This window comes from Sorghum bicolor, chromosome 10, assembly GCF_000003195.3.
Source record: "Sorghum bicolor cultivar BTx623 chromosome 10, Sorghum_bicolor_NCBIv3, whole genome shotgun sequence".
In the NCBI taxonomy this organism is placed as follows: Eukaryota; Viridiplantae; Streptophyta; class Magnoliopsida; order Poales; family Poaceae; genus Sorghum; species Sorghum bicolor.
In genome coordinates, this window is record NC_012879.2 from 10,367,681 (window position 1) to 10,379,104 (window position 11,424).

Sequence of the window (11,424 nt, forward strand, 5' to 3'; positions counted from 1 at the left end):
TACTTTCGGGTTTTTGGTTGCAAATGCTATATATTGAAGAAAGGCACTAGATTGAGTAAATTTGAAAAGAAATGTGATGAAGGTTTCTTGCTTGGTTACTCCACTACTAGCAAAGCTTATAGAGTTTGGAATTTGGCTAGTGGTACTCTTGAGGAGGTGCATGATGTTGAGTTTGATGAAACCGATGGCTCTCAAGAGGAAGATGAGAATCTAGATGATGTGAGAGGCACTCAATTGGCCGATGCAATGAAAAATATGGATATTGGTGATTTGAGGCCTAGAGAGGTGATTGATGTTGAAGATGACAAAGATCAAGTGCTTCCTACCTCTAATGTGCAAGCTAGTTGTTCTCATGATCAAAATCAAGCTAGTACAAGTGGTACTCAAGTGCAAGATCAACAAGCTAGTACATCATCTCATGATCAACCAAGTGCAAGCAATCAAGTGCAAATACTCCAACCAACAAACATTGCAAGAGATCATCCATTGGATCATATCATTGGTGACATTCAAAGAGGAGTGCAAACTAGATCAAGATTAGCATCATTTTGTGAGCATTTCTCCTTTGTGTCTCACATTGAGCCAAAGAAGATAGATGAAGCATTGAGAGATGTTGATTGGGTTAATGCTATGCATGAAGAGCTCAACAATTTCAAGAGAAATCAAGTATGGGAATTAGTTGAGAGGCCTAGTGATCACAATGTTATTGGTACTAAATGGGTCTTTCGCAACAAGCAAGATCAAGATGGGATAGTTGTAAGGAACAAAGCAAGATTGGTAGCACAAGGCTATACTCAAGTTGAAGGTCTTGACTTTGGTGAAACATATGCCCCGGTTGCAAGATTGGAAGCAATTAGGATCTTGTTGGCCTATGCTTGTGCTCATAACATCAAGCTATACCAAATGGATGTGAAAAGTGCATTTCTCAATGGATATATCAATGAAGAAGTTTATGTTGAGCAACCTCCCGGTTTTGAAGATGACAAGAAACCCAACCATGTTTACAAGCTAAGAAAGGCATTGTATGGTTTGAAGCAAGCACCTAGAGCATGGTATGAGAGATTGAGAGATTTCTTACTCTCTAAAGGTTTCAAGATGGGCAAGGTTGACACCACTCTCTTCACCAAGAAGATTGGCAAAGACTTGTTTGTGTTGCAAATATATGTTGATGATATCATATTTGGATCAACCAATCAAGAATTTTGTGAGGAGTTTGGAAACATGATGGCTAATGAGTTTGAGATGTCAATGATTGGAGAGCTTAGTTACTTCCTTGGTCTTAAAATCAAGCAATTGAAGAATGGCACATTTGTGAGTCAAGGCAAGTACATAAAAGACATGCTCAAGAAGTTTGGTATGGATGATGCAAAATCAATTAGCACACCAATGGGAACAAATGGAAGCCTAGATAGTGATACAAGTGGAAACATGGCGGATCAAAAGCTATATCGGTCTATGATTGGAAGCCTACTCTATGTGACCGCATCAAGACCGGATGTCATGTTTAGTGTATGCATGTGTGCAAGATTCCAAGCCTCACCAAGAGAAAGTCATTTGAAAGCAACAAAGAGAATATTGAGGTACTTGAAGCATACACAAAATGTTGGTTTGTGGTATCCCAAAGGTGCAAAGTTTGAACTTGTTGGATATTCCAACTCGGACTATGCGGGATGCAAAGTTGAAAGAAGAAGCACATCAGGCACATGTCAACTATTGGGAAGATCACTTGTCTCATGGTCATCCAAGAAGCAAAATAGTGTTGCACTATCAACCGCCGAAGCGGAATACATTGCGGCCGGTAGTTGTTGTGCACAAATCCTATGGATGAAGGCAACTTTGAAGGACTTTGGAATCAACTTCAAGCAAGTGCCATTGCTATGTGACAATGAAAGTTCCGTGAAGCTCACCAACAATCCGGTTCAACACTCAAGAACAAAGCACATAGATGTCCGCCATCACTTCATAAGAGATCACCAACAAAAAGGGGACATTTGCATTGAGAGTATAGGCACCGATGATCAACTTGCTGATATATTCACCAAGCCACTTGATGAGAAGAGGTTTTGCAAGCTAAGGAATGAATTGAACATACTTGACTTCTCAAATATGTGTTGATGCACCCCCACTATATGACGTGCCTCTCCTTCGAGCAAATCAAGGTAAAATTGTTTGACATGTCATCCATCCTATGCTAAGGACTTGTGTAGTGCATCTAGTCATTCCTTACTTGTCTTAGGATCATTCATGAAAATCAAATGAATTTGATGCTTATATGGTACCACTATTGCCTCTATGCTTGATTTGATCTAGTGGTAGCATATGACATGTTTGTGGGCTTGCAATCCTAGTGTTTGATCTAGAATATGAGCTATAAGTGTTTAACTCAACATGGTACAAGATAACCCTTATTTGGAGGTGTGAAGAAGCTTGTCCTTAGATCAAACCGAGTTAAATATCTTAGGCAAGTAATCTAGATTGGACCAATTTGGGAAAATGATCTCACTTCACATGGTTTCACACTAACCTATCTAAAATTTGAGCTCACCTTTTGTGGTCATTGATGACAAAGGGGGAGAAAATTTCCCAAAGACTTAAGATAGGGGAGTAACATGATAAAAGAAGGGGATCAATTAAAATTTTGAAGCACACCAGTAGGGGGAGCAAGCTCATAAACTTGTATGTTGCATTTGTATGTGCATCACATATGGTTGCTTGCATTTGCATTAGTTTTAGGAGTTTTCTCTCCGATGCCTTGCTTGTGTGGTGTATGCTAGTTGTAGGCTTGATTGATGAAATGAAGAACTAGCATGCATAGGAAGTGTAACTAGACTTTTAGTTATTTCACAAGTGGTACTAGAACCTTGTTTATAATATTGATCTCACGGGGTGTTCTAGTTTTGTGAATGTCTAGTTACTCATGGTGCTAAGGATGGTGTATATTGGCAACTCCGATTGGTATCACGCTTCAAAGGTCCATTCTTTACACCTTAGCATCATTTGGTAGAAATTGACTCCTATATTTCCTATTCAAGCATATGTGCGAGCTTTCAAATCCAAACTCTTAGCACATATGTAGGGGGAGCAATTGCTACCAATTTGGGTTTATGAAACTTGTCCATAACCTTTGCACATGGTAAAATGCTTGGGCAAGCAACATGAATCCAAGAAAATTTTATCGAAAATCTTTGTAAAAAAGGGTTGTCATCAATTACCAAAAAGGGGGAGATTGAAAGCCCTAGTTTGGTTTTGGATAATTGATAAAATCCTAGTACTAACCTCTATGCTAAGTGTGTGTAGACTTAATGAGGTTGGTACATGCCAAGTGATGGAGCAAGTGATGATCATGGTGTTGATGGTGATAATCACAACATGATCAAGTGCTCAACTTGGAAAAGAAGAAAGAGAAAAACAAAACCCTATGGAGATCAAGGCAAAGGTATTGCTTAGGGTTTTGGTTTTGGTGATCAAGACACCATAGAGGGTGTGATCACATTTAGGATAGATAGCCGTACTATAAAGAGGGGAATTCTTTGGCTAAGCGGTTATCAAGTGCCACTAGGTGTTATTGTTCATGTGCATGCATTTAGAACCTAGTGAGCTAACTTAACTCCTTCAAAGAAAATGATTGTGAAAATGCTAACACACGTGCACTTGTTGGTACATACGTTGTGGTGTTGGCACACTTTGAGAAGGAGGTGGAGTTTCAAGGGTAGAGAGAGGATGGGTTCCTCTCTCCCTCCCGCCGAGCTTGCTCGGCGGGATTCGGCGCTTTTCGAGAAAATGAAGTGCATATTTTCTATTGCGCCGGTGGGAAATTTGGAGAAGTCACGGGAGTGTTTCTCGCTGAGGAACACTCACCGGACGCTGGCTCAGAGGCACCGGACGCTGTGTCTGAGCGTCCGGTGAGCAGGCAGCCTGACTCGGTTCGGGTTAGGCACCGGACAATAGGCACCGGACGCAGCTTGGAGCGTCCGGTGGTGTGCGTCCGGTGTGAGGAGGTTTTGCAAATCTCTCTGCGCATGAGTCCGGTGAGCACCGGATGCTCAGGGTGCGTCCGGTGGCTTGCGTCCGGTGACCCTGCAAGTTTGCAAAGTTCTCTGCGCATGAGTCCGGTGTGCACCGGACGCGTCCGGTGCTAACTTGCTCAGCGTCCGGTGCACTGCAGGTTACCGTTAGACTCTGACACGTGGCTGACGTTGGTGCACCGGACGCTGGTGTTGAGCGTCCGGTGACCCCGTATTTCGCCCAGTGAAAGAGCCAACGGCTCTATTTGTTTGAGGGGCTATAAATACGTGTTTGGCCGGCTTAGGGCTTACACTCTTGGCATTCTAACATACTTGACATCCTTGTGAGCCTAAGCAAACACCTCCCACTCATCTCCTTCATAGATTATACATCTTTGTGAGATTGGGAGTGATTCCAAGTGCATTTGCTTGAGTGATTGCATCTAGTGGCACTTGGGGATCGTTCTAGCTGCGGTTTTCTTGTTACTCTTGGTGGTTGCCGCCACCTAGACGGCTTGGAACAGCGGAGGAGGATTGGCACGAGTTGGTGATTGTTCGTGGCCATCTCCCGGTGATTGTGAGGGGTCTTGTACCTTCCCCGGCGGAGAGCCGAAAGGTAACTCTAGTGGATTGCTCGTGTCATTGAGTTACCTCACTTGTGGGTAGGTTCTTGTGGTGTCCTAGTGAGGACGAGGTTCGTGCTACACCTCTTAGCCACCGAACCACCAAGTGTAGGTCGACACAACGGGGACGTAGCGTGCCGGCAAGCACGTGAACCTCGAGAGAAAAATTGTGTGTCTCCATTGTGATTGTTCATTGGATTTCTCCCGGTGATTGGACTTCATATTATTGATTGGTTCATCCCCTCTACGCGGCGGTATAAAGTTTAAACCATCTCTTTTACATTCCCGCAAACTAGAGTAGCTTACTTACTTGTATAGAAACTTTAGGTAGCTTTCTAGTGTAAGTAGTGACATAGCTCTTGTGTGCCTAGTGATTATATCAACTAGAATTGTTGGATAGGTGGCTTGCAAACACCCCAGTAGAGCTAGAGCAAAAAGCTTCGCTTTGTGATTTACTAACCTCTTGCTCTAGTGAGTTTGTAGAATTTTTAAATAGGCTATTCACCCCCCCTCTAGCCATATTAGGACCTTTCACCCGTGATCCGGCATATAGGGTACAATCGCAGATAAATACGGTATAGGCACCACGCCTACACAATACTTATCATTTACCCATTGTACACATGGATAAACACTATATGATCCTAAATATGTATATAATTCCAATCTAACTAAGCCAAGCATATAACTATGATAAACTAAACGATATAATTGCAAATATAAACAAGTAGAGCAAAGTCATAATCAATATACTGAAGTAGAACAAAGTCATATTCATAATATTGAAGAACAATGATGAACAAATGAAGAACAGTAGAGGAATTACCAAGAATCCTCTTGACAGATCCGGAAACCAATCAAATATTGACTCCCTTCTAGTTCTAATACTATGTAGCTATACTAAACTAGAGATCTAGTTGATGTGGTGGCTCTAGGGCTTGATCAGAGACTTCTTCTCCCGAGATGAATGAATGAATTAGGGTTTCAGAGATGCCTCCTCCAGGGGCCAGGGGGCCTGCTTATATAGTCCCTCCAAATGAATATGGGCCTTCGGATCAAACCGACCTTAATCGCATGGTTTTCCTTAATCCTCTAGGTCGGTGGAGCATTATCCGCGAGACGGAGTCTGATTGGCCTAGGCAGCAGGGCGAGCGCCCAAGGGGGGACGGCGGGCGCCCTGTCCCTGGGCCCGCTCGGCCTCCCGCTCGTTCCTGTGGCTTCTGGACTCTTCTAGGTTAGGGAAAATTGCGCAGCATGTTAATATCTCTATGTAAACCCGCCGTGTGGGCCTTTCCTCCATATTTCCTGATAACCCCCTGCAGAAATAGACAAACACCAAAACTCGTGGAATTCTGTCAGATAAAACCCTAAGTCTGGGTGTTGGTTGCATTTGGGTCATTTTCTCTATTTATTTGTTGATTATATTTGATATTTAAGGACCGTCAACAGTAGCAAGAACTAATATAAATATAACCAAGAGAATAAGAGTTTACCACGAACTAAAGATTGATCCGGACTCCAAGATTAACTTGACTCCTAGATCTAATCCTAGGTAGCTATGCTAAAGAACTATAGAGATCTAATTGAGATGGTGGCTAAGAATCCTACAGAGACAGATCCATTCGAGAGACCCCTCTCTGTCTAGTTCTCTTGATCTTCTCAAAGAATAATGAAGTCCTCCTCCAGGGGGTCAGGGCCTTTATTTATAGCCCCTAGGAATCACCACAATCCTTGGATCAAACTGACTTAAACGTGCGCTTAAGATTAATTCTCAAAGGTGGTGGAGGCAGGATCCGCAAGGTTGCACCTGATTGGTGGAAGGGGCCAGGCGGTCGCCCCACTTGTCAGGGGTGCCCACCCCTGGCTGGCTGCCAGGGTGGCCCCACTTTGTAGGGTCACCTTCCCGTGGCTTCTAGAGTATTCCTGAATTGACTTTTCACGTGTTCTCTCTATGTAAATCTGACATGTGGACCTCCTTTGGTTCTTATTCCGATAACCCCCTACTGAAATAGATAAACACCAAAACTTATAGAATTCTGTTAGTGATAACCCCTATAGCTAGATAGTATTCTCATTTTAATCATTTCTCATGCTATTTGATGGTTAAAAAGAGTACTTATCTACTGTCAACAGTAGCGTCCGACGCCCCTGACAAAGGTTGTTTCCAGAGGGTAACAACTATTTTGTTGGGGTTGCTTATAAATACGTGGTGGCCATATCTTAGGTGTCTCCCTTGGCACTTTGATATACTTGATATCCTTGTGAGTTTAAACAAACACCTCTCACTCATCTCCTTTATAAATTCACCATCTTTGTGAGATTAGAAGTGATTCCAAGTACATTTGCATGAGGGATTACATGTAGTGACATTTCGGGATTGTTATGGCTATGGAATTCTTGTTACTCTTGGTGGTTGCCGCAACCTAGATGGCTTGGAGCAGCGGAGGAGGATTGACATGAGTTGGTAATTGTTTGTGGCCATCTCTTAATGATTGTGAGGGGCTCTTGTGCCTTCCTCGGCCGAGCACCAAAGGCAACTCTAGTGAATTGCGCATGTCGTTGAACTACCTCACTTGTGGGTAGGTTCTTGCAGTGTCCTACATGAGGACGAGGTTCATGCAACACATCTTAGCCTCCAAACCACCAAGTGTTGGTCGACACAATGGAAACTAGCATGCCAACAAGAACGTGAAACTTGGGAAAAAAAATCAGTGTCCATCTCTTGTATTTGATTGGATTTCTCCTGGTGATTGGTCTTCATTATATTGATTGGTTCACTTGCCTCTACACAGTGGTATAAAGATCACATTCTCTCTATTTATATTCTCGCAAAGTAGTGTAATTAGTTTTAGTTGCTAGCTTTACCTTGTGTAGTTTAGTTTACTGGTGTAGCTTGTAGAGACTTAGCTCTTGTTAGCCTAGTGATCTCAGTAACTATAATTGTTGAGATAAGTGGCTTGCAAACCCTCTTTTTAGAGCTAGAACAAAAAGCTTCGCTTTGTTATTTACTAACTCCTTGCTCTTGTGAGTTTGTAGAATTTTTAAATAAGGTATTCACCTCCTCTAGCCATATTAGGACCTTTCATCACCCACTTCCATTGGCGTAATAGTATTATTGTCATGCCACTCGACCGGGAGTGGCTTGACAAGACTCAACCTTATAAAAATCATAACTCTTCGATAAGAATTAGATAAGATGATTTTTATATGTAAATTGTAGATTTCAATGAGGTATCGAGATTTACAACTTTCTAGTTTTGAGTTTTTCATGTAATATGTTCAAGAAAATAATATAAAAATTTTAGCAACATAATAGGCGTGTACCAACTCTTGTTGCATTACAAAAATAATATCTTTTTTATATGGTGTCAAATGCAGATAGTTTTTATATCAAAGTTGCATATCACAGTTTTGAGTTTTTACATTTGAGGTTGTTGAGATGCTCAAGAAGATAATGTAAAGTTTTAGCAACATATTAATCGTGCACCAAGGCTTATCATCTCACAAAAATTATATTTTCCCTTAAAAGGTGTGAAATACTTTTTATGCCAAAGCTGTAGCTATCATGAAATTTATGTGTTTCTAGTTTTGAATTTTTTTTATTTGAGATTGTTAAAGTACTGAAGAAAAAAATAAAAAAATTTAAGCTACATATTAATCCCATACCAAAGTTTTTTAGGAAAAAATCATGTATTTATTATTTGATGTTGAATAAAATTATTTTTTAAATGAAATATGTATATTTTCTCGAGGGCTATACATTTCATATGATAGATATATTTATTAAACTTTATGTAGAAAGATATCATTTTTTCTAAAAAGAAAAGCTTCGGTAAGCGATTAATGTGCCTCTGTAAATTTTGTATCATTTTCTTTAAATTTTGTATTATTTTCTTGAGCATGTTAACGACCTTGGATGAAAACTTCAAAACAAAAAACTTATAGGTATCATCCACAGCTACAACTTTATTTAGTATAAAAAATATGATTAGTACGCTGGCGAAGCATGATAAGAAAAATATGACACCTTTCAAGAAAAATACAATTTTCGTGAGGCAACAAGCTCTGAAGCATGATTAGTACGCTGCCAAAGCTTTATATATATATATATTTGAGCATCTTAAGAACCTTAAATATAAATACTCAAAATTATAAACTTGTAGATTTCATTAAGGAATACAACTTTGATATAAAAAGTATCTTTATTTAATATCATACAAAAATAATATTATTTTTCTAATACGACAAGCGCTAGGATGCGATAGTTAGAGCAACTCCAACCATTATGCAAATGGACTTGGCATTTACCAAAATGCATAAAACTCCAAAAAAAATCCCCTCCAATCGTTATGCATTTGGACTTTGCATTTTACATAGCTATGCATTTGGAGGGGGAAACTTGGCATATATGTCAAAGGAGTCCGGCTATGCAAATAGAGATCACGGGATTCTCGGTTCCACCTCGCAGGCTTTTTTCTTCCCTTCGCACGGTTTCCCTTCGTGCCGCCACCACTTCGCGCGATAGGAGAAGCATCGCGCGTCCTCCTTCGCCAGCTTGACTGATGGCGGCGACTTGATGGAGATCGGTACTGGAGCCAAGGGGCGAACCTGTACGACGACGAACTGATGGTCAACAGGCGACGAACTGATACGGTAAACGGGAACTAACGGAACGGGAGATCGGTACTGCGATCGGTACTGCGAACGGGAACGATGAACTGCGCAGCTCACGATCGGTATTACGCGGCTGTTTGGCGCGGGAATTGGTGAAAGGGAGACGACGGCGGGCTGTTTGGTGCGGGATCAATTGGCCGCGCGGGAAGGAGTGCCGCGAAACAAAATTTTCAGGAAAAAAAAGATGATGGACTTGGCATTTTGCATAACGGTTGGAGATCACCCGATTTTAGCCTTGCCATTTTCATTTGGGGGTTTGCAATTTGCCTAAAATGCATAACTTCAAATGCATAATGGTTGGAGATGCTCTTATGTGCTGAACTTTTATTTTATTATTTTTAGTATCTTATCATCCTTAAATGAAAAAAAGTCAAAACTATAAGATTTTAGATCTCATCGAGATCTACAATTTTTATATAGAAATCACCTTCATCCAACATCGTACTAAATAGTTATAATTTTATAAGGTCGAGTCTTGTGATAAAACGGGAGTGACATGATATGGTTTTTCACGTAGAAAATGTAGTCCAGCGTGATAACGCGTGTGACGTGATAGTGTTATTCTGTCACACCAATTAAAGTGACACGACCAAAAGGTTAGATTAAAAAAATTAGACACAGTTAATTTTTAAAATATTGAATAAAAAGAATTAAAAAAATTATTCAGCAAGAGACCAAACATGTATGTAGGCTACATCAGCAATGACGCTCCCTGGCATCCAGTTCTAGACATAGCAACATCAGCAAAAGGGTGTTTGATAATATGAAAACTCTTAAACGTCACTTTGAGCCACATGACACACGATCGAGATTTATATTCCTTCGAAAGCGACACATTTGATTGGCATCATATCACACTTAGAGTGTATATTATTAAAGATGTGCTACATCTTAGCACCGCAGCAGATGTCTTATTGGTTGCGGGATACTTGCTGAGGTCTTTTTAATCCATTGGGGCCTTTTCAGGAGGTTGCAAAGCAAAACTATAATGAAAAGACAAACTAGAAGCTAGAAAATAATTCAGATGCTAAGTTGAAAAAAAGGATACGAAGAACATAATTATACTCTAGAGCTTTGCAGCGAGCAATCTTCATATTTTTTTTCCTTTTTTGTAGCAACAATTTGTTAGCACTAAGCTTATATTGCATATCCATGATCTATTCACATTGCGCGAGCCACGAGTAGAAGAAAATAATTAAGATTAATTTCTCAAACCATTGTCCCTCTCCTATGTTCAATCACCTTGGTCCTAGACTGTGAAACTATACCTCAAGCTTGATCAAATTTTTTATTATAAAAATTTACAAATATTTGTTATACTAAATAAGTATTATTAAATTTACCATAAAATATATGTTCAAAGATGGTAATATTGTTCCTGTAAATCCTGTCAAATTTAAAATAGTTTAAGTAGGGACAAAACTAGAGTTGCATTTTCTTTATGGGATGGAGGCCTCATCCACGTTGGACGCTCTCATCCACACCGGCCGCCCCACCTCTATGACAATCATCGCGCCCTAACTCTACAGCGACCACTCTTCTCCACGTTGGACTCTCTTTCCTCGACCACCTAGGGGTTCACCAAAACCGCACTGCGCCCTAGCTAGAGGCCACGCCATGCTGAGCCCTAGGGTTTTGTCATTGCTGCCATGCCACCTCGTTCGAAGTTGCCTCATCCTGATCCGCTACCTCCACTGCTGCCACCTACACTAACGTGCTATACAACTTCGAGTAAGTTTAGTTTTATCGTGTACCCTACTATGGTTTCTAGTCGTCTCTAAAAAATAGATTTCTAGACATGGTTGAACAATCACCTCTAATTGATTTCTAGAGACACATGAGTAGAGATGGATGGAGCAGTCACCTCTACAAATTCTTCCTAGAAACCTCTAAAGATTGTTTTTGTGGTAATGTCCACCCATCGAAAATGATCTACTAAATTTGAAAAAGGCATGCCGAGTGATGGAGACTGTAGCAATAGAGATCTTTGCCAGGAGTGCATGATTACTTTCTAATAGGCTTAGAGCTTAATTTGCTTATAAAGTCTCCCACATTATTTACACTTTTTGAAATCCTTTCTTCACTAGTTGGTGGCTGAATTATGTAATAATGAGTAGTTGAGT